Genomic DNA, 22072 nt, shown 5'->3' on the forward strand with positions numbered 1-22072 from the left:
TGGAGAGACTCATGTGTTGAGGAAATGTCTGCCGACCATGTGAGTGAGCGTAGCAGTAGAACCTTCAAGCCTAGTCAAGAGACTACAGCTCTGGCCAAAAGTGTCACTACCATCTCCTGAGAGACCGCAAGCCAGGCCACCCACCTAAGCTGCCTTTGCCTTCGTGATACTCAGAAAATGTGTGAGATAATAAACATTTGTTCTTTTAAGCTTCTAGATGTTGGGGAAATTTGTTACACAGCAAGGGCTAACTCAGTCTTACTAAGGCCAATTTCCTGCCAATAATGTTTTAAGTCTTTTAACAGACACATTTCAAGGAACATCTCATATATCACATAAATGATCATTTAATATGATTTTGGAAATCAAAGACAGATAAAAATATTTTCAATTCAAGTCACATTTTGAATTGAGTTGCTTTTGAAAAAGGAAAGTAAATGCACAAAAACTGAAAAGATTAAATATATTCAAAATGTAACACTTCATCAAAGTAAATATGCAGTTTCAATAAGATTTATATTTCACATTATATGTTGCCGAGAAAATGAAATCATCTAAATCATTTGCATCTACTTGTGAAAATTAGTCTCACGTTTTTCACTAAATTATAAGTATTCTTTATTTTAAAAGGAAATTTGGTCAGAGTTTTTGACTGAACTGTCCCTTTCACTGAACTGACTAACCGTTACATCTCTATAATTTTACTGTCATCTGTGTGCAGCTAGAGTGAGGGTTCTTGGAACAGTGAAACTGAATAAATTGTGCAGGACCACTTACACACATTTAGGAAATTCCTCTCCTTTGTCTCTTTGTTTTAGATAACCAGAAATGTATAAAATGATATTCAGCCTCTGTGATCACCAAAGAATTGCATATTAGAACAATGGAATGCCATTTTCCTATTACACTGACAAACAAATAATAATGATAACAACGACAACAACAACAGCAATTGTAATGCTAGTAATACAGTTTGTTGTTGAGGGTCTAGGGACATGGGTACTCTATGTATAAAGCATATGGTAATGTAATCACGCATTTCCATAAAACAGTGACAAGATTTTATATTCTTTTCAACATGACAATTGTAGTTTTAGGAATTAATCCTAATGAAACAATTATGAATATATGCAAAATTTTAGCAGTATAGATGTTATCTATTTTTAAAAAGAGAAAAAAATTCTGTTAAGAGTAGATTAAGTAAATAGTCCATCCACATAATAAAATATTTACCAGTCATTAAAATGATATTATAAAAGAATTTTTAATGATGTGAAAATATCAACATAATGCATAGATTGAAATGGAAGCTAGAAAATAGTATACATACTGTGACCTCACATCTGTAATTAGAGAGAGAAAATGTACATGCAATTGTACAGGGAAAAATCAGGAAGGACATAAAACCAAAGTTGGGGTGTAGGGAGTTCTGTATCTGATAAAAAAAAAAAGCATGCCTAGAGTTTTTGGTTCAGATTTGTGGGAAGTCTATTAGCAGATGACAACTGTTGGTATCATATGACATTACGTAAGAAGAAATGCCCCAAGAAAGGCGTGAGACCTGAACTAATCGCCAAGTTCCCCCACCTCACACTGATGCGGTATTAATGCCAATGAAATAATATGAAAAGCAATCCTTATCACTGTAAAACAGTATTTTATGCCAACAACTTTTAAGCTCTTGAGGTGCTTGGAAAGAATTTTATGTTTTAAAATAATCTATATTTTAAGATCATGAGGCAAAATAGAATATGCAAAGTGAGCTATCTATATAATTAAAGTCTTATGAATTACTATTTCAAATATATCTATAAATTTTAATGTAATATTAAACTCATGAATCTAATCAAAAGATTCAAAATGAAAAAAAAAGCTATTACTAACATTAATCCCATTACTGCTCAAAATCTATATCTATATTTTAATCATTATGCTCTTGAATATACTACTTTCATGTAAGTAGAGTGGTATGAGAGTTATTATAGATTTACATTGTGAAAGTCATTGAACTTCCCTTTGTCTAAATTTCCTTGGCCATTTGCCCATCTCCTGGGAAGTGCGAAGAATAACAAGCGAAGGATTATATGCCCTCCTTTAGGGATACGATGTATGGTGTCCAACAAATACTAAAATTTGCATTTAAATTTGTAATTTCAGTGTTTTCATAATAAGCATTGTTTCACAATATTTATCTCTGGATCCTGACTTTTAAGCATTCTGTCATATGCTGATGATTTAATTAGGCACGTTTCCTCCAGAGGCTTGGACAGGATGCCTAGAATTATCCGCACAGGGCTCCGCACATGAGTTTGGTGTGGCAGAATGGGTGGGTGTCTAACTGCAAAGGCTGTCAGGAGGAGAAAAGGATGCAGCACGGTCAGTGCATTCCTATGACACTTAATGTTCTTGAATTTCACTTCCCATCTTGATAAAAATGCTGTTTTCACCCTGTTACAGGACGGACAGAGCCATGTCTTAGGTCTCATAATCTCTGGAAACGATTTCATGCTCTTGTATGTTCCTTCTGTACACTGTAATTTTGATCCTGTCTGGAGCACTAGGAAGGTACTTTGGAATACTCAGGAGATGCCCTTTGAGTTTTGTGGGGATGGAAAGATTAGCAAGTGTGCCACGCTCTCTGTTCCTGCTTCCATCACACACATACCTTAATCCTGTGTCTAGGCTCTCACTCTTCTCCCATTTATAGTGAAATCCTAAAACCTCCCTCCAGATTGTAAATATTTTTATGTTTATGTGACTCAGGATTGGCCCAGATTATCACAGAATTAATCTCATTATCAGAAGTCACTTTAACGACAGTCTAATGTAAGCATTGATACCGCAAAAATACCACACTAATTACATATATACAGTGCAGTCTAAATTTTAACTCTTCCTTCATAAGGTAGAAGAACTAATATTCTAGGCATGCCTTATATTAGACAGGCTGTTTTTTACTGTCCTAAAGAATGGCCATGCATTAAAACACATAACTACACCATCACAATAAAAAAAATGGGAACATTGCTGTTTGAATCATCAAAATAAGATGTAGAATAAAAAGTCCACCCAACACAGTTATAAAAAGTCATATAAAAAGAAAGTCACATCAAGTGATAACTTCCCTCTTCCTTTTGTTTTGAGGTATAATTAACATATAACATTTTATTAGTCTCAGGTGTACAATATAATGATTTGATATTTGCATATAATGCAAAATGCTCACCACAATAAGTCTAGTTAAATCCATCACCACACACTTTTTTTTTTTTTAATTTTGGAAAATGTTGCCTGGGTCTGACATGGTTTTCATAGAAGGTTAGAGCTAGAAAGGCCTATGAGTGTATCTAGCCTTTTCCCTGTTGCTTGTGATCTCACCCATGGCCTAAGTGTCACTACTGTGTCACCTCGTGCCTTGCAAATGTATGAACTGGGGTACAATTTCCATGGGGCACAACCCTGTTACAATGGAGATGGCTGTCACTCTTTTGCTATAAGTGAGCCACTGACTGCAATCATCCTACAGAACCAATATGGGTCTCATTTTCAGGGACACAAGGCCAGATCAGAGGTCCTGCACAAGAAGTCAATCAAATTTAGCCTGTGGAAAGGTTTTGTTTGGTTCATGCATAATTTTGTTTCAATCTTGAACTAGCCAATAAAACAGGAGACTTCACACAAAAATTCTAATTTCTTGTTCCTCTTGAAAAAATAGGAAGATCTGGCAGTCCTAGGCCCACATTCTTGCAAGAAAAAATGTCTGTAGGAGCTGAGAAGCAGAGACTACGAGAGTGCCAGAGTTCCAAGGGCTTGTTGAACAAATCTCTAGTGGCTGAGGGCATGTGAGTTTAGGAATCTCTAGAAATCTTGGCGATTTCCTTCACTTCTATCATCACATAACTACTGAGACAACATGTATAAAATCTCTGGCAGGCAGGCCTAGTACCTCGTAAGTAGGTAAATTTTAGAGCTATCTATCTCGTCTTAAAATAAATTCATAAAGGAGATCAATTAGCTGGGCCCAAGCAAACTGTTACAATCCTTCTTTTAGATTCACAGAATATTTATTTAAAAACCCCTCTTATAATGAAGGGATTTTCACAGACTGTTGAATTAGAAGGCAAGAAAGGCATCTTAACGGTTTGGCCAAACTTTATTATACAATTAACTAAAGAAACATTAAAACTAAATATAATACTATTCACAGTGAAAAGCACAGATTAGTCTTAACTTAAATGGGTATTATCTATAAAATCAAGATAAAAATGAGCAATTTTCAATGTCGAATTCTGTAGATTTTCTTCACTCTCAGTAATATGAACTTTCACCTATAACTGCACTTTTAATGATTTTTTTTTAATTCAGTGCAGTTGTATTAATTAGTACTCTCAAAACATTTTACTTTGGTCATCATTTCAGCTACATTGTTGCCCTTACAGACTTTGCTTTGTATCACGTGAATCTTTTAAATTTAAAGAAAACACACTATCTGGACTTTCGTTGCCCTTTGGGTCCATTCTTGAAATAAACTCACAAATGCAGAGCTTGTAACTTCAGATATACTTTCGGAATTTGAATATTCTATATTTCAATATAATAGTTATATATTCAATATACTATTAATATAATGGCCAATATTTGTATTTATTATTTTGTATTTCAATCCCAAACAATCACATTTGCCCTGGTTTCTCAGAAAGTGCTCCAACCCAACAGGCTCCTTATTATTAAGGGGATTGACAGATGAGGTGGCCAAAGCCAGGTTAATGTTTCAAATGAGCTTTCAATAATAACTGAGTTTTTATGGGGACCAGATCTTGTGGAGAGATCGTGGGAAAGGTACCATCAGGCAGGGGCAGAGAGGGTTAGGTGCATAGAAAATCTTGAGATAAAAGGAGTTTTAGAGCACTGGGGCCAATTTTCTTTAGCATGCTCATATGTAGGATAGGGCCAGAACAGGGAAGGGATGATATATCCACTTTGGCTATCTTCTCACAGCATAGCCTACCTGAATCAGGCTACTGAGCAGCAGCAAGAGAGTTTTTCAGAGAACCTGAGAGACTTCAGTCAGGGTTTCTAAGCAATCGAAGAATGTGGCAGCAGGAGCGACAAGCTTGTGTTTCAGATTTATCTTCTACAATTCTTTACACAAATGTATTTTAATAGCACTGATGAAATAACAAAAGCATGGGCTTTAAAGAATTAAGCTGTTGTTTACTGATAAAAATTTTTCTTGGTTAAGTCAAAGACTTGTTTCACTGTCACTAATTAGGATTGTAAGAAATTTAATAAGCAAATAGTGACAACTGGCCTTCTCAGTAAATCAGCCTTGATTATGTAAAATCAATTAAGTGTGTATTATGACTTCAACTTCTCTACTTGAAAAGAGATGAGGTCCATTTCTATGTCACCTAGGAAGGACGTTGGGTTTACAGTTGGTGTTGAGGAAAATAACTACCATGAATTCCAGTGCTTTGAAAAAACCTTTGATGCTTGGCCTCCTGGCCAAGTCTCTGTGATTTCATATTGTTGGAGCAGTCACTGTATCCCTGGGGGTTGCGGCCCTCTGTAAGTCTGCTGTGGCCAAACAAAGAAAAAAGGCATATGCGGATTTCTACAGAAACTATGATTCCATGAAAGATCTCGAGGAGCTGAAGAAGGCTGGTATCGTTTAGAGTGCAAAGTGATTTTGGAGCGTAAAGAATTTCTTTGGGTTGAGTTCCATGGAATTTGTCACTGACTCGTGTTCTTAAACTATGAAACATGAATATTGGGTTATGAAATAGTTTCCCTTGATAAATAAACAATTAACAAATAAAAATAAAAGAGTAGTAATAGTTTTGTAATCATGTATTTGATTCTGAAATAAATGTTCTTAACTATGAAAAACTTAAGGCATTCAGTATAATCATAACAATGAGTTCATTTCCATCAGTTTATTAAATTCAAGCATGTCAAAACACAGAACTTTGCAATCTTCAGGTATTGAACATAATTACAGTTATACCTCACAGTCTAGAACAGGTTGTATGTAAATGAATATATTTATATAGCACATATATAAAATACATGGCATATATGTAAAACATATATATGTATGTGTATGTATGTGTATTCTATCATGCAATATGGCATCTTGCTATTTAAAGAAATTCCTCTGATCTGTAAAGAAACTCCTGGACTGAAAAATACATTCACTGATTTTATTTTGTAAATCTGGGTTTTCACACATTGAATATGCTTAAAGTTGGCATATCTGTGGAACTGGAGGAGATGAATACTTAACATAAATATGTATACTGACTATACTTTTAATTAGACTACCAAAGTACAAACCTTCATATAAAAGTACTACCACTCTGTGCCCAAAGTACAACATGCACTCAGGAGTACCTGAGCTGTTTCTCCTGTAGTCAATTAGATTTTGCCCCTCTACCCACATTCAGTGAGTATGTCTTTGTAATAGGGTACCGGTTAAGGCCATGGAAGAAAAATTAACCAGTCTTCAAAGGACTCAAACCTTCAAACTAACTTTATAATCCTAATATTTCAATTAAGCTAATTGGCTTTATATTTTTAGCTTCAACCAGGTTAGCAAATAGTGCCACATTCTTTTAGTAGACTTGAAGAACATACAAACCGTGAAACAGGCTGAAAGTACAAGGTATTGACATTTTCTGTATCAAGCCATATCTGTATCCATCAACACATCATGGAAAAGGCAGACCAACTGAGATGCAAAACACATACTAGTACCTAAGAGCTGAAGACAAAACACTTATACCGATGTCCAGGCAGGATATTTGCAATAGGTGCACTCACCTAGAGAATGCTATTGGAAGGACCGCCCAGGGGCCAGTCTGTCTCTAACATCCCACTTGCAGTTTGCCTCAATGTTGTCATATTATGGGGTGTGAGATAACAAGCTTAGGGCATGAGGGATCTTGGTAGAAGCAAAGAGAGGGAGAACAAAGGCAGTCTTGATCATTTAACCTGGAGCCAGCACTTAAGCTCCACCCATAATTAATTTCTTGTTGGACAAATATCCAAAGGGAAAAAAAAAAGAAACAAAATTATTTTCCTTATAAACATGAAAGGAATGTCTTATCTATGGTGAATTAAGTTTCTGAAATCGGCCTAATTGTGTTCCACAGGTGTTTGTGATGAACAGAAGCTGTTAAATTCCATATGCATCCATTAGAGGTGCGCGCACCAAACAACACGGATAGAAGTTCTTCAGTGTGACCTTCTGTGGTCAAATAAAATTGTGAGGTATACACTGATGTGCCAACCTGCTGCCTTTCTGGCTCATGATGATAGTCACCATATGACACTTTGCAAAGTCAGGCAATAGAAAATAAGGAGTTAGACGGGAATGGGGGCATTTCAGTAGCTGCCAGCATGGGGGTGAGGGGTTGGATTTTTACAACCAGACAGGCCAATATACCGTTCAATGGACGAGAGCATGGAGAGCTGTCAACTGAGGTTCAGGTGTCCCTCCCCTGCTGCGGTCACACTCTAAACTCCCCAGAGCCTAATGCTACTCTGACAAGATGAAGAACAAAAGCCAGACTTCATTTGACTTGAATTACCTTTGAACATTCTTGAGTTTACCCTAATTTGAAAAGAATAAGGTTTGGTTTGCAATAAGAAACCTAAATTCCAGTAATGGCAAAATAAAGTTATATATTTTGGCATACATTATTGTTATGACATGAGAACGTGCACCCATTCTATTTTCTTTATTCCATCACATGTATCAGTAGACTAATATGCTCTCTAGTGACTGTAGTGACATACACTATTAATGTTGCAAGTATGCTGCTGGATTCAAATTTTCCAGTAAAATTGAGTTAGGTATATGTGTCGGGAGAAGTGAAATTCCACATAATCACTGAGAGTATCGTAATTTCTCTAAAATGCTCAATCTCTTGGAGAATGTTGATAGTATAGAGGTCAAAATATAAGTAGAATATGAAGCATCCTGGCTTGCTTCTGTTCTAACCCTGCTGAAATTATTAATTTTAAAAATACTGTATGGTACTATTGCTCTATGGAAGAATTTTAAGTTAGGCTCCAATAACCATACATAATTTGCTCCCTTGAAAATGTCAACTTTATGCCCCCAATAACAAACTGAATAGCATTAGTAAATTGTCTTCAGGGGAAAAAAAAGGCCATGATATTTTGGGACTTTATAGAATCCACTGCAACTGGTCATCTCTGCAAACAGCAATATCATTTACTTGCTCATCTGGACAGCCACTTACACTGCTCCAGTTTCTAAGCTATCAGAAACTTTTTCTACATATATATTTTTTTCTACTACTTATACTGCAATAACTTATAACTATGACAGTTTATCAATGCTTTAAACTAAAAAAAATACTAATTTTAAGTTAAATGTCTCTTATTCTTAATGGTATGCATTTAGTTCTAGGCCTCCTAGCATGTATGACCTTATTCCTTTCTGCTGGATGGAGTATATGGAGACAGAGGAGAGGGGAAGAATATAATGTCTGAGAAGCTAGAAGGGTTTCAATTTAGAAAGAGTTTTTAGTAGCTGAGAATAAATGTCTGTTAGTGAGAAGAGGAAAGTTGAGCATGACAAAGGATTTGATGAGGAGTTAAAAGAATTCCAGTTATTAGATCTTCTTGGTGGATAGACCCCTTAATTATGATATAATGCCCTTCTTCATCTCTTGATATGGTCTTTATTTTTAAAGTCTAGATTGTCTGATATAAGTATGGCTACTCTGGCTTTCTTTTGTTGACCAGTGGCATGATGGATGGTTCTCCATCCCCTTACTTTCAATCTGAAGGTGTCTTTAGGTCTAAAGCGAGTCTCTTGTAAACAGCATATAGATGGATCTTGTTTTCTTATCCATTCTGTTACCCTATGCCTTTTGATTGGAGCATTGAGTCCATTGACGTTTAGAGTGAGTACTGAAAGATATGAATTTATTGTCATTATGTTGTTTGTAGAGTTGGAGTTGAACATTGGTGGTGTTCTCTGGTCCTTTCTAATCTTTGTTGCTTTTGGTATTTATTTATTTATTTATTTATTTATTTATTCATTCATTCATTCATTCATTCATCTTTTCTCTCATCAGAGAGTCCCCCTTAAAATTTTTTGCTGGGCTGGTTTAGCGGTCACAAACTCTTCGCAGATAACATGATGCTCTATATGGAAAACCCTAAAGATTCCACCAAAAAACTGCTAGAACTGATTCGTGAATTCAGCAAAGTTTCAGGATACAAAATTCATGCACAGAAATCGGTTGCATTCCTATTCACAAACAATGAAGCAACAGAAAGAGAAATCAAGGAATCGAACCCATTTACAATTGCACCCAAAACCATAAAATACCTAGAAATAAATCTAACCAAAGAGGTGAAAAATATATACACTGAAAACTATAGAAAGCTTATGAAAGAAATTGAAGAAGACACAAAAAAATGGAAAAATATTCCATGCTCCTGGATAGGAAGAAGAAATATTGTTAAAATGTCAGTACTACCCAAAGCAATCTACATATTCAATGCAATCCCTATCAAAGCAACACCAGCATTCTTCACAGAGCTAGAACAAATAATCCTAAAATTTGTATGGAACCAGAAAAGACCCCGAATAGCCAAAGCAATCTTGAAAAAGAAAACCAAAGCAGAAGGCATCACAATCCCAGACTTCAAGCTATACTACAAAGCTGTAATCATTAAGACAGTATGGTACCGGCACAAGAACAGACACTCAGATCAATGGAACATAATAGAGAACCCAGAAATGGACCCACAAACATATGGCCAACTAATCTTTGACAAAGCAGGAAAGAATATCCAATGGAATAAAGACAGTCTCTTCAGCAAGTGGTGCTGGGAAAACTAGACAGCAACATGCAGAATGAACCTGGACCACTTTCTTACACCATACACAAAAATAAACTCAAAATGGATGAAAGACCTCAATGTAAGACAAGAAGCCATCAAAATCCTCGAGGAGAAAGCAGGCAAAAACCTCTTTGATCTTGGCCGCAGCAACTTCTTACTCAACACATCTCTGGAGGCAAGGGAAACAAAAGCAAAAATGTACTGGGACCTCATCAAAATAAAAAGCTTCTGCATAGCGAAGGAAACAATCAGCAAAACTAAAAGGCAACCAACAGAATGGGAGAAGATATTTGCCAACAATATATAAGATAAAGGGTTAGTATCCAAAATCTATAAAGAACTGATCGAACTCAACACCCAAAAAACAGATAATCCAGTGAAAAAATGGGCAAAGACATGAATACACACTTCTCCAAAGAAGACATCCAGATGGCCAACTGACAAATGAAAAAATGCTCAACATCACTCAGCATCAGGGAAATACAAATCAAAACCACAATGAGATACCACCTTACATCTGTCAGAATGGCTAACATTAACAAAGGCAACAACAGATGTTGGCGAGGATGCAGAGAAAGAGGATCTTTTTTGCATTGTTGGTGGGAATGCAAGCTGGTGCAGCCACTCTGGAAAACAGTATGGAGGTTCCTCAAAAAATTAAAAATAGAACTACCCTACGACCCAGCAACTGAACTACTAGGTATTTATCCAAGGGATACAGGTATGCTGTTTCGAAGGGACACATGTACCCCAATGTTTATAGCAGCACTATCAACAATAGCCAAAGTATGGAAAGAGCCAAATGTCCATCGGTGGATGAATGGATAAAGAAGAACTGGAGTATTACTTGGCAATCAAAAAGAATGAAATCTTGCCATTTGCAACTACATGGATGGAACGGGAGGATATTATGCTAAGCGAAATTAGTCAGCAAAAGACAAATATCATATGACTTCACTCATATGAGGACTTTAAGAGACAAAACAGATGAATATAAGGGAAGGGAAACAAAAATAATATAAAAACAGGGAGGGGGACAAAACAGAAGAGACTCATAAATATGGAGAACAAACAGAGGGTTACAGGGGGTGTGGGAGGGGGGGATGGGCTATATGGGTAAGGGGCATTAAGGAATCTACTCCTGAAATCATTGTTACACTATATGCTAACTAATTTGGATGTAAATTTAAAAAATAATAATAAAATTAAAAATTCTGAACAGAAAAAAAAAGAATTCCAAGTGGTTGTAAGGCAACTTTGGAGACAAGGGAAGAAAAATGGGGAGATTACCAAGAACTAACAGAAGTTACCTTATTAGGGTAAACGTACCGCATAGGTACAGAGCAGTCACTAGAGAGGTACACAGCCAGGTGAAGTAGAGGGATGTGCCGACAGATTCATCAAAGGGGGCACAGAAGCACTGACATCTCAGTTTGGAGACGGAAGACCCTTGAAGTTGCTAAATTTGCTTTCTAGTAATTTAACAGAGCCTCAGAATCAGAGAAAGTTGGTTACATGGTTATTACACTCCCATGATCGTCCTTTCCGTTGCTGGGTTATCCTGGAAAGGTTTTATTCTTTGTAAGGACATTCAGAGACCAAAATATTCCTAGTGCCCAGTGTCCTAGATATAGAACATCAAAGGAATCCCTTTCCCAAAGTCGCAACCATATCCCAACTTGTGATGCATCCTTTCTTAAGGCTAAAGCTTGTCCTGCTAGTTTTGGTGGACACAATGAGTAAGAACTAACAAATGTGTTCAGGTATGCCTTTGTATAAATATATAAAAACTGAATTATGTTGAGGCTACAGTTTGCCAGATTATTTACCCCTTCCTATCATTCTTTAGTATACACATACTGTAATCACTTCTTTTTCTAGTCCATAGAAATTTATTTCGAACAATCGGTACCCACTTAAAATGGAACATATGATGTCTACCCACGTGTGTTGTTCCTTACAGAAAGTCACTTTGAGTCTCGGTTGAAAGACAGTGATTAATGTGAGAAGGCTTGCCTGCTTTCTGAGCATCGGTCCCCTAATTCTGTACACACACAAAATGGACTCTAATCTCTACAGCTGTCATGTTGAAGCTCTTCGTGAGCTGTACATTTCACAGGCTCTAAAATCACTCTGCAGCTCAAACATGATCAACAGCTTTCCTCAAACCAGAGCAGCAGTGAGAGACTATTAAATCAAAACGGGAGCAAACCCTCATCTTCACGTGCGCAGGAAATTCATAGGGGGCCTGATTTCCATATGGTTCCCACAGCTGAAGCTTAATGAGTTATCTTCCAGATACAGGTACAACCGTCATAATCCTCAAATACCTCTACAATGGAGTAAAACAAGTCCAAATACAATTAAGGAAAATAATCTCCAACTGGCCTTACATGCCTGTGGGTTAAATGTATGAAGGAGGCTTTGATTTAAATAAAGGCAGATTCTCAGAAACATATGCTCACCACCCACCAGTCTTCATCTGAATGGTAGGAACTAAGGAGTTTCATTTCACTGTAGCACTGGAGCTTTGCCAAGAGGCAGAAGCACAAACATCAGTGATTAAGAAAGATCTCCAGTATAAAATGTGTTTTCAGAGGTCCAATCTACTTTAGAATGGGTTTATAGGCAATGGCATTATGTTTCGGATTGACCACATGGAGAGATGTTCTGATGTATATAACATTATTAAGGTCTACTTTGGACTTTTAAATAATGTAAGCCTACTCCCTAAAATAAAACACCTTCCTTGAAAAGATACAACAAAATCATATAACCAGTTCCCTCAAAAATCTTCTGACTCAGCTTCATTGAAAAAGGTACAGCCCCAAAGCCTTGCTCATGCATATACCCTGTCTCTCCCACCTTTTCTCAGTTCTTTCTTGCCACTGCCATCTGTTTGCTTTGCTTTTTTCCAGCACGTTGCCCATCCCTCCAGGCTGTTCACTGGCACCTGGATGCCTCCCTCTAATTCTTTATAGCACAGTCCAAGAAATGTCCCGGGTCTTTTCCAATTCTTCTTCCCAAAGATTTTCCTTAACACCACCCCCCCCCCTGCATATTTTGGATACTTCTCCTCAGATATCATTTTTCAATTAGATAATATGCAAGTTTGCTTTGGGTCCCCTCTTTTAAACACAATTATTTCCTGTTATGTTCCTTTGTGTTATACCTAGGAGGAAAACTTTCTGGCTATCTCATCTTTTACAATTACAGTTCAACAAAATCCTTATAATTCCAGGCTTTAAAGACTTAAACACTACATTCAGAGGAGTTGTGTGGTGAAGAAGTAGCTAATACAAATGCTTCTGGAAAAGTCATGCTTCCTTTTCATTAACTTTTAATACATAAACGTCTGTCCACTTTGTGTGATTAGGTACACTGACCTAATCACACAATCAATATCCAACGGCAGAATTCTTACAGATTTAAAATATGTAACATGATTTAATAAATGAAAGGCAAAGAAATGGAACTCAAAGGTAGGAACTCTACAGAACCAATGAAAAACAATAAGGTAAATGACCATATTTATCTCTTTTGTAGTATCTTTCATACTATATCACTACCCTTTTAAATTAAAATCTCATTTTATTTAGTTCCCAACAATCCAATCTAATCACTTTCAAGTCAAAGACTCAGCTGTTTAGAATGCAGACTGTATCACTGCTGTGGTTATGTGTACTTGACCTCCTGCCTGTTAACAAAGAGACTCAATTAATTATTTGCTGTTTTGAATGGCTATTTCATTTCACCTCCACCTTTCTTTAAGTGTTAAAAGGCTCAATTGCTTTATCACCTTAACCTTAGCTTTGGAGAATGCACGCAGAATTTCTTAACTGCCAACTAATAAACCATCTTGATCCAGAAAGCTAATTTTCAGGACCACAGCTCCTACATGTCTTATGCTAGAGTCAGCTAAAGCAACGTATTTACCTGGTGGCACATCATCTTCCAAGAGAGCCTCTTCATTTTCAATGGAAGCTTTGGTGCTAAACTATTCCCTTGATACAGGTAAAGACACACACTAGCACTGCAATGGACTGTAGTGTCACAGTAACAGGGAAACACTGGTTTCATTACAAGTGTTACCATACAAAAATGGAATGCTTTCACCATAAACTGAAGGTATGTAAAGTGATAGTGAATTGTTCTTTTTCCAATGTACTTTTAACTTCTCCTATAAACTTTTAGTTACATTAAACTCAGTAGTGTAATCTCATACTGAAATCTTGAAACACCAAACCAGAACAAGAAAACAGCTTCAAAGGAAATATGAAAATGTCCTTTGCAATGTATATGTAAAGTCTTACTGATACCTGTGAAAGTATATATGTGAAAAACTAGCCTCAAAGCCAAAAGAAACCAAAGAATCTTCCTGCTTCTCATGAATTCCATTAATAGTGATACCATGTAATATTTCAGAAGTTCCCATTTGATACATATTTATTTATAGATTATTCCTATCTTCACCTATATACCATAAGATGTGAAAGTAGTGAGTGTCTTAACCTTCTCATTGTATCCAGTCCCAAGTCAGTAACTAGCATTCAAAAGCATAACAAAACAGGGGCACCTGGGTGGCTCAGTCAGTTAAGTGTCTGACTCACGGTTTCGGTTCAGGTCATGATCTCACGGTTCATGGGTTTGAGACCCGTGTAGGGCTCTGGGCTGACAGTGCAGAGCCTGCTTGGGATTCTCTGTCTCCTATTCTCTCTGCCCCTCCCCTATGCATGCTCTCTCTCTTGGAAAAAATAAATAAACTTTAAAAAAGAAAACAAAACAAATAATAAGTATTTGATGATAATGATTAGGTCATAATAAGTACACCACAATATTGCCAAAAGGTATCTTTGTGTAAGTAGAATTAGACAATAACTGTCAGTTTGTGCCAGGCTTATTTACTGAGCATAATGTGTTCAAGCTTCATCCACACTGTAGGATATATCGGAATTTCATTCCTCGCCATTTTTTTTTTTTTTTTTAATTTTTTTTTTTCAACGTTTTTTATTTATTTTTGGGACAGAGAGAGACAGAGCATGAACGGGAGAGGGGCAGAGAGAGAGGGAGACACAGAATCGGAAACAGGCTCCAGGCTCCGAGCCATCAGCCCAGAGCCCGACGCGGGGCTCGAACTCACGGACCGCGAGATCGTGACCTGGCTGAAGTCGGACGCTTAACCGACTGCGCCACCCAGGCTCATTCCTCGCCATTTTTATGACTGATGCTGATTATTGTTTCAAGAATATCCAAAATGATTTATTAACCTAGTAACAATATCTTAGTATCTTTCTTATAATCTAATTTTTTAATGGCAACTAAAGTTTTGAAAAAAAAAACACTCATAACTACTCAGTTCTTTCCAAAGAGAATTTATACTGACATGAAAATAAGTGATTCTGTCATCTGCATATCTTGGCAGATGGGGATAAGTGGTTCTGAAACTCTAAAATCTAGGATGGAGCCCTGAAAATCTAGAATCCACATTTCAAAAAGCACCTAGGTAAAATATAAATAAGTAAATAATAATAAAAATAAATAAAAAGCACCTAGGTGATTCTGATCCAGATGGTCCTAGGCCCCTTTGATGAATACAGCTGGGAACCCTCACATGAAAATCCTATGAAATTCAGCATACCCTCCCCCCACCAAATGCACACATTCAATAAAAATACTGGTCATGATACTTTCACAATAAACATAACACATAATATAATAGTAAAGCATGCACATAATTCTAAATCAGTGAGAAAACAATTTCCTACTAGGGAAAAAGCGCGCTAATAATTCCACATTTCACTTCAGCCTTGAACTGGATCTACAACTACTATGAAACAATGTAACACAAGTAAGAAAGAGCAAGACAGGGGTTCCTAGAATATAAATTTCCAGGGTTTCTTAGAATATGAAAACCCTGCTCAGATCAAACACAATGAAGAGAAACCATAATTAACAGAAAGGCTATATGGTATTAGATACAGAAGAATTTATTTCTTCGTCATTGGTTCATTCAACAAGTATTTGTGAAATGACAACCAGGTATCAGGCACTCTGTACGCACTAGTTTACTAAACAGCCTTTATTCCTTTATGGCCCTCATGGCATTTTTAGGATTCAGGCCCAAATGCTACCTGTATCATCTTGAGCAAGTCATTTATTTCTCTTACCATTTATTTTCTCATGAGTAAAAAGAGGTGCTGACAACTGGTACCACTGACTCCCTCCCCCAAATATTGCTGCAGGGTTCAAACAAGCTCATCAAACACAAGCTTCTAAGCATCTGATTTTTATCGGAGTCTCAGAATGAGATAATAAATTATATTGGTGAGCGCCAATGGTCCAATTCCTAGTTGAAGTAGGAGAGAAGTTATATTCTCTGAAACTGAGATCACAGAATGAATTTCTCACTACCAAGATCACCACGTAACTTTCTGTGATGCGTGTGTGTTGTAATTTATCATGCCCAGATAGCAAGTGTGCACCAGATAGAAAGCTTGACTCTACTTCCAAAGAAATGTCAATAGTTTTTCTCTCCCACTGTCCTTTCTTTCTTTCTACTCTTCCTCCTTCCCTTTTTCCTTTTGTCTTTCTGCCTTCCTTCCTTCTTAGAAACTTCTTCATAAAATCTTGTTAATAATTGAGATGGTTACATAGATTAAACCATTCTTAGGCCCAGTAATTTGTTGATTTTTTCATTAGTTTGTGAGCTGTTAAATTTGTAGCTAAATGTATTCTTAGTGGGCAATTTAATTGTTCCAGTGAAATGCAAAAGTTCAATCAACCAATTTTGTGTGGAAAGTGAAGGGAATCCAATTATTCTATCTGTTGTGTATTTTAATTAATTGTTCCTCACTCAAAAATGAGGTAAAAAAATGAAGACAATGATATTGTATTAAAAATGCTCAGGACTGCTCGATTCTGTGTCTCCTTCTCTCTCTGCCCCTCCCCAGCTCACACTCTGTCTCTCTCTTTCTCAAAAACAAGTAAAAACATTTTTAAAAATTTTTAACAGTGCTCAGGAAATAACAGAAAACAGTTCACAGAACATCCTTAAAAACAAGCACAATTGGAGAAATCCAAGGCCTAAGAGACATTCACCATAAGCCACTAGCAAGTCGACAAATGCTAGACGTTTGTCCACTTTTCAGTCCCATATTCACTGTTTCAGTGTTTTCCTTCTAGGATAATGGACTATAATATTTATTGGTATATTTCCTAGGCTGTTATTCTGAGTATTTTTAAATGTTCTGACTTAATTATGGTAACATTTTAAAAGAGTGAAATAATGGATACCTATATTTTATAATAAGAAAGGTATGCCATAGACAAATGAGTATTTTCCAAAAAGCACAAATCAGATTCAGACTGAAACCAGGATTATGGGTATAAGACTCACCCTCTATTACTCAGAACACTATATTATAATTTCTCACAGTGGCTATTATTATTCACAATGAGCTTTCAGTGAAAAAAAAATCAAAATATATATAAAGAAATGTGTAACAACATCACCAAAGAGAAATCAGTGATGGCAACCTAAAATTATTCTCATTCTTCCTAAAAAGTTGTGTATCCAATAGCTAAAAGTGACAAATCCTATTTAAAATAAGATTATCATCTAAGTATTTCATATTTTCATGTGAGAAAAATAAAATTATTGAATCCAAGTTTAAATTAGATTATTGATTGATACAAAGTCCCTCTAGAACCCTCCAGTTAATTTTCTGACTCTGTGATCTCTGCAATTCTTTGATAAATCTCTCTTACGTGTACAACAAAACCACAAAGCCCTCTTATACAAAAGGAAAAATCTATAATTTTGCTAAATCCAAAACATTTTGTTTTAAAATTTGTGGGTTCAAAAAAATAATTAGAAATATATAAAGAAATTTTAGATGATAATTCTTACTAGAAATTTAAATTAATTAATGAAAAGATCGATAGAGGAAATTAAGGAGGTTTGGTGTTCTTGATATTTTAAGGCCAACACTTGGCCAAGGTAACACTTGGTATTACACTTACAGAGGATCATGTGTTGCATTAGCTGTTGGTCCCATAAGGTGTTCTTCAAGAGCTTCATAGGATTAAAATACAACTTTCCCATAGCGTATGTACAACATGAATATCCACATAAACCCACATAGATTATGCTAATTTTCTCTGGGGCAGAATGTACTGTGTTGTCTGGCTGTCAAATTGCTCCAAACTTTCCTGCTACTTTTCATTTATTAATACTTACTTTTTTTTCCTTTTCTTTTCTTTTCTTTTCTTTCCTTTTCTTTTTTCAAAATGACCCTTGTTGTGCCCATCATTCAGAAAGAATTGCTAGTAGAATTTGGTATTTATCGTTTCTCTTTTTTTCTGACTCAAGATATACTTTTTTTTTCTCCTGAGGGAGGTTTTTGATTTTTATTTTTATCGAAGTAGAGCTGACATACAATGCTACATTAGCTTCAGGTGTACAACACAGTGATTCAACAAGTCTGTACAGTTATGCTATGCTCACCACAAGCGTGGCTACTGTCTGTTCATCCGACTGCCATATATACCTATATTTTAAAAAGGGAATCACATATGATGTTTGGCAATCTTCTTTTTTCATAGTTTACTGGTTTAGGGCAAGTTCTTCTTAACTTCTTAACTCCCAGCAGAATGAGAAGTTTCAACTAGGACTAACACAAATTAAAAGTGAAAGATTCGTGATTATCTGATTGATTCTATCAATACTGATGGTCGATAAGATACTAACTCAAATTAGGGCTTTGAGGTAATTGAATTATTGGGTTTGGCAGCAGTCACACTGTTAAAATTATGTGGGTGATTAACAGTTCCTGCCTACAGTTAGGACTGTATTTGGCAATTCAGGCCAATTGGTCATGCTTCCTACAGCATTTAGGAAAACCTTGCTCGACTCACAATTAAGACTGGGACTAACAAAATAAACGATTATAACTACTCTCCTGGGGCACGGCAAAATATTTACAATAAATGTGAGAGCTGTCTGACGAAGTCACTCACTTTTCTTTCCCTGCATCTGGTCCTCTCCACTTCTGCTGCCTTCCTTATTTGTGCTCCATGGAGACATGCACCGCACAAAAGCAACACCTGCCACTTTCTCAGTGAGGAGAGTTGAAACAACAGTAGTCAATGTCTGGAATAATAAGTACCTTCTCTTAACCTTTGTTCTCTCATTTCCTGGGAAAAGGAATGGGAGTCTAAATATAGAGGGATTAATTAAAAAACTAATAGTAGGACATGTAGGGTGAAACATACATTGCAAGGCCTTTTTCAAAGACTTTTAAAAACGTTAACTGTGAGGGCTGGCCATGTATTAACTGCAGATATTTATTAATACCTGCATCTAATTTCAGGTTCTATGAGAAAACCCGAGACAACATAGTGATTTTCCCTGGGTAATTCTCATGTTTTCAAAAATAATACAGACGCATTTCAGGCACTGTCCTCCAAAAGCTAGTCATTGAGGTCCTGCTGCGTCATTGAGGCAAAGTTACAAAACTGAATCAGGTCACATATCCAAGGACACGCCTCCATGAAGAAGCCATTGATTTGGCACTCCCATTTAGGGCAACATTTTGACCCTGGTTAGATCACTAGTTACTCAAAGTCAAGTAGTTTTAGTTGAGTTCTTACTGCATAAGTGCTCATATTATGGGGGAAAAGGTACACAGAACATCAAAATTTGCACCTCTGTTGGCAGTCTCAGTAGAGAATCCTGGGGCTGAATAGACATGAAGACCTAGCAATTCTCTGATCCCTGGAGGTGGTCCTACTAGGTCAGAAATGAAGCAAATTGGTGGGTATCATGAAGGAGCTAACACAACAGAGTCCATGAACTACCTAAAAAGACTCACTGTGACTGCACAAGCATACTTTGTAAGAACTAATATATATCTGAAATGACATGAACAGTATATACCAACCACATTTATCTTTTCATATAAGTTAAGGGTTTCTTAATTATCATAAATTAAACAATCTAGTTTCAAACCATCAAGTAGCTAAAGGTATATTTTAGATAGGATTTTTGCCAAGTCAAGTCTCTTGCAGAAATGGAACTTTGTGAATTTTAAGTCACATAATTTTTCTCATCTAATTTGAAAACTCATGTGATAGAACCATTAACTATGCTCTCTTAATCCCCCAAACAAAAATCTGTATGTTAAAGATCATTAACTATAACCTCTTAACACACACCCCACCTTGATTTAGGAACATATCATTAAAATAATGCTTATAGGGGCGCCTGGGTGGCTAAGTCAGTTAAGCGTCCGACTTCAGCTCAGGTCACGATCTCGCGATCCATGAGTTTGAGCCCCGAGTAGGGCTCTGGGCTGATGGCTCAGAGCCTGGAGCCTGCTTCTGATTCTGTGTCTCCCTCTCTCTCTGCCCCTCCCCCGTTCATGCTTTGTCTCTCTCTGTCTCAAAAATAAAATAAACATTAAAAAAATTTAAAAAAAAGTTTTTTTTTAAAAAAATAATGCTTATAATCATTAACATCAAACATACACAATTTTTATTCTGTTTATACCCACATGACTATCAACCAATAAATCCTCCTTGAAGTGAAAACATCTGATTACTTCTACATAAGTATTTTTTAATAAAGAAATATAGATAAACTGGCCAGTCTGCCATCAAGTAGAAGTTATTGGAAATTATTCAACATGAAACAAAAAACAACTAAGTATGGAGAGAAAGTAAAGTAACCAAGTTATTTGGCAACAGACTTCTAGGAAGCCTAATAGCTTGATTGTTCAAGGGTAATGCATACATGAATATAACAAAAGATATAACAGTTGATACAGTCTTAATGCTATTAATTTGTCAGATTGATAACACATATTGCTTCTTATAATGCCTTCTGAACAACAGGATCTTCTCAGTGTTCACTTTGGAAATCACTGCCTCCACATATTGCTTCTCTTCCCACCAGCACTTAGAAATTTAATTACCAGAATTGAGGAGTTGCAACATTATCAACAAGAGTCACATAAGAAATGCTTTTAATAATATGTACCACTGTTACAATCTCTCTTCGTTCCTACACACAACTTAAATATTGGACACTACCTGTTTTGCTGAAATTGTACAAAGGATCAAAGACAAAATTCAAAGTACTTATGAAATGTTATGATAAAGCAAAGACCAAGTAGAAGGAAGATAGGCTATATAAGCGCATACTGGTGTACAAGTGCATACTGGCTGAGCATCAAGCACTTTAAGTACCTTCTGTCTACACATACCCAGGTAGTATCAAGCGCAGAAAATGGGGAGGAGAGCTACTCCTCCCTTATAATTTATTTAGCCACTAATATTTTAGTATTTAAACTTTGTATGTTTGGGGCACCTAGCTGGCTCAGTTGGAAGAGCATGAAGCTCTTGATCTTGGGGTTATGAGTTCAAGCCCGGTGCTAACTATAGTAACCACTTAAATATTAAACGGACTTAAAAAAATAAACTGTATGTTTTCATCTTCCCTGTTCATGACCACTTAACCACCCGCCACCCCCCCCCCCCCGCCACACACACAAAAGTGAAAAATGTATGGGCTCCAGGTGACACATTTATGCTCTATAATCTTATTCCAGCCAGTCATTCAGGGCTTAATAAAAGACAAAAACCTGACACAGAGTAGAATAAGTAGATTCTCTTCCCCAGGAATTCAGAAATGACTCAATCTCTTAGACTGTTTAACAGAGGACATATAAATGCAGCTCTGTGAACCACTCATGGATGGTGGCATATACTCTGACACAATGAAACCTAGTTTGTGAGGAAATAGAGAAAGGGGTATTTCAGATATCAGATTTATTTCAAATATTCACTTTTTGCTTAAGCTAGTTTAAAGGTTTGGTGTTTTATCACATACACACAAAACCTGATTCTTAAAGGAGATCAGTAAAAGCAAACTCCTATCTATCTTTAGATCAAATTCAAGAAAAAAAAACCAGGATTATCAAACTAAATCAATGAATGTTTTTAAATACAATGCTTTAGACTCAATCTCAAAATACTATAATTGAGAATATATCCCAGAAGAGTTAATGGTTTGCACTGTACAAGAGTTAAGACAATCACTTAAGCCTGGTTAAAACCATAGTTGTAATAGTGACTAAACTTGAAAAGATGAGTAATAATTTCACTTAAGTGTTCATGTTTCTTT

At 36.3% G+C, this 22072-nt stretch overlaps 1 protein-coding gene across 7 annotated transcripts in view; it reads right to left on the minus strand.

Annotated features, from left to right (window-relative positions):
• Positions 1-22072, minus strand: part of IMMP2L (inner mitochondrial membrane peptidase subunit 2) — an 886893-nt gene that overhangs the window by 287232 nt on the left and 577589 nt on the right. The gene's annotated exons all lie outside the window — the stretch shown is intronic.

This window comes from Panthera onca, chromosome A2 (genome assembly GCF_046562875.1).
Source record: "Panthera onca isolate mPanOnc1 chromosome A2, mPanOnc1 haplotype 2, whole genome shotgun sequence".
Lineage (NCBI taxonomy): Eukaryota > Metazoa > Chordata > Mammalia > Carnivora > Felidae > Panthera > Panthera onca.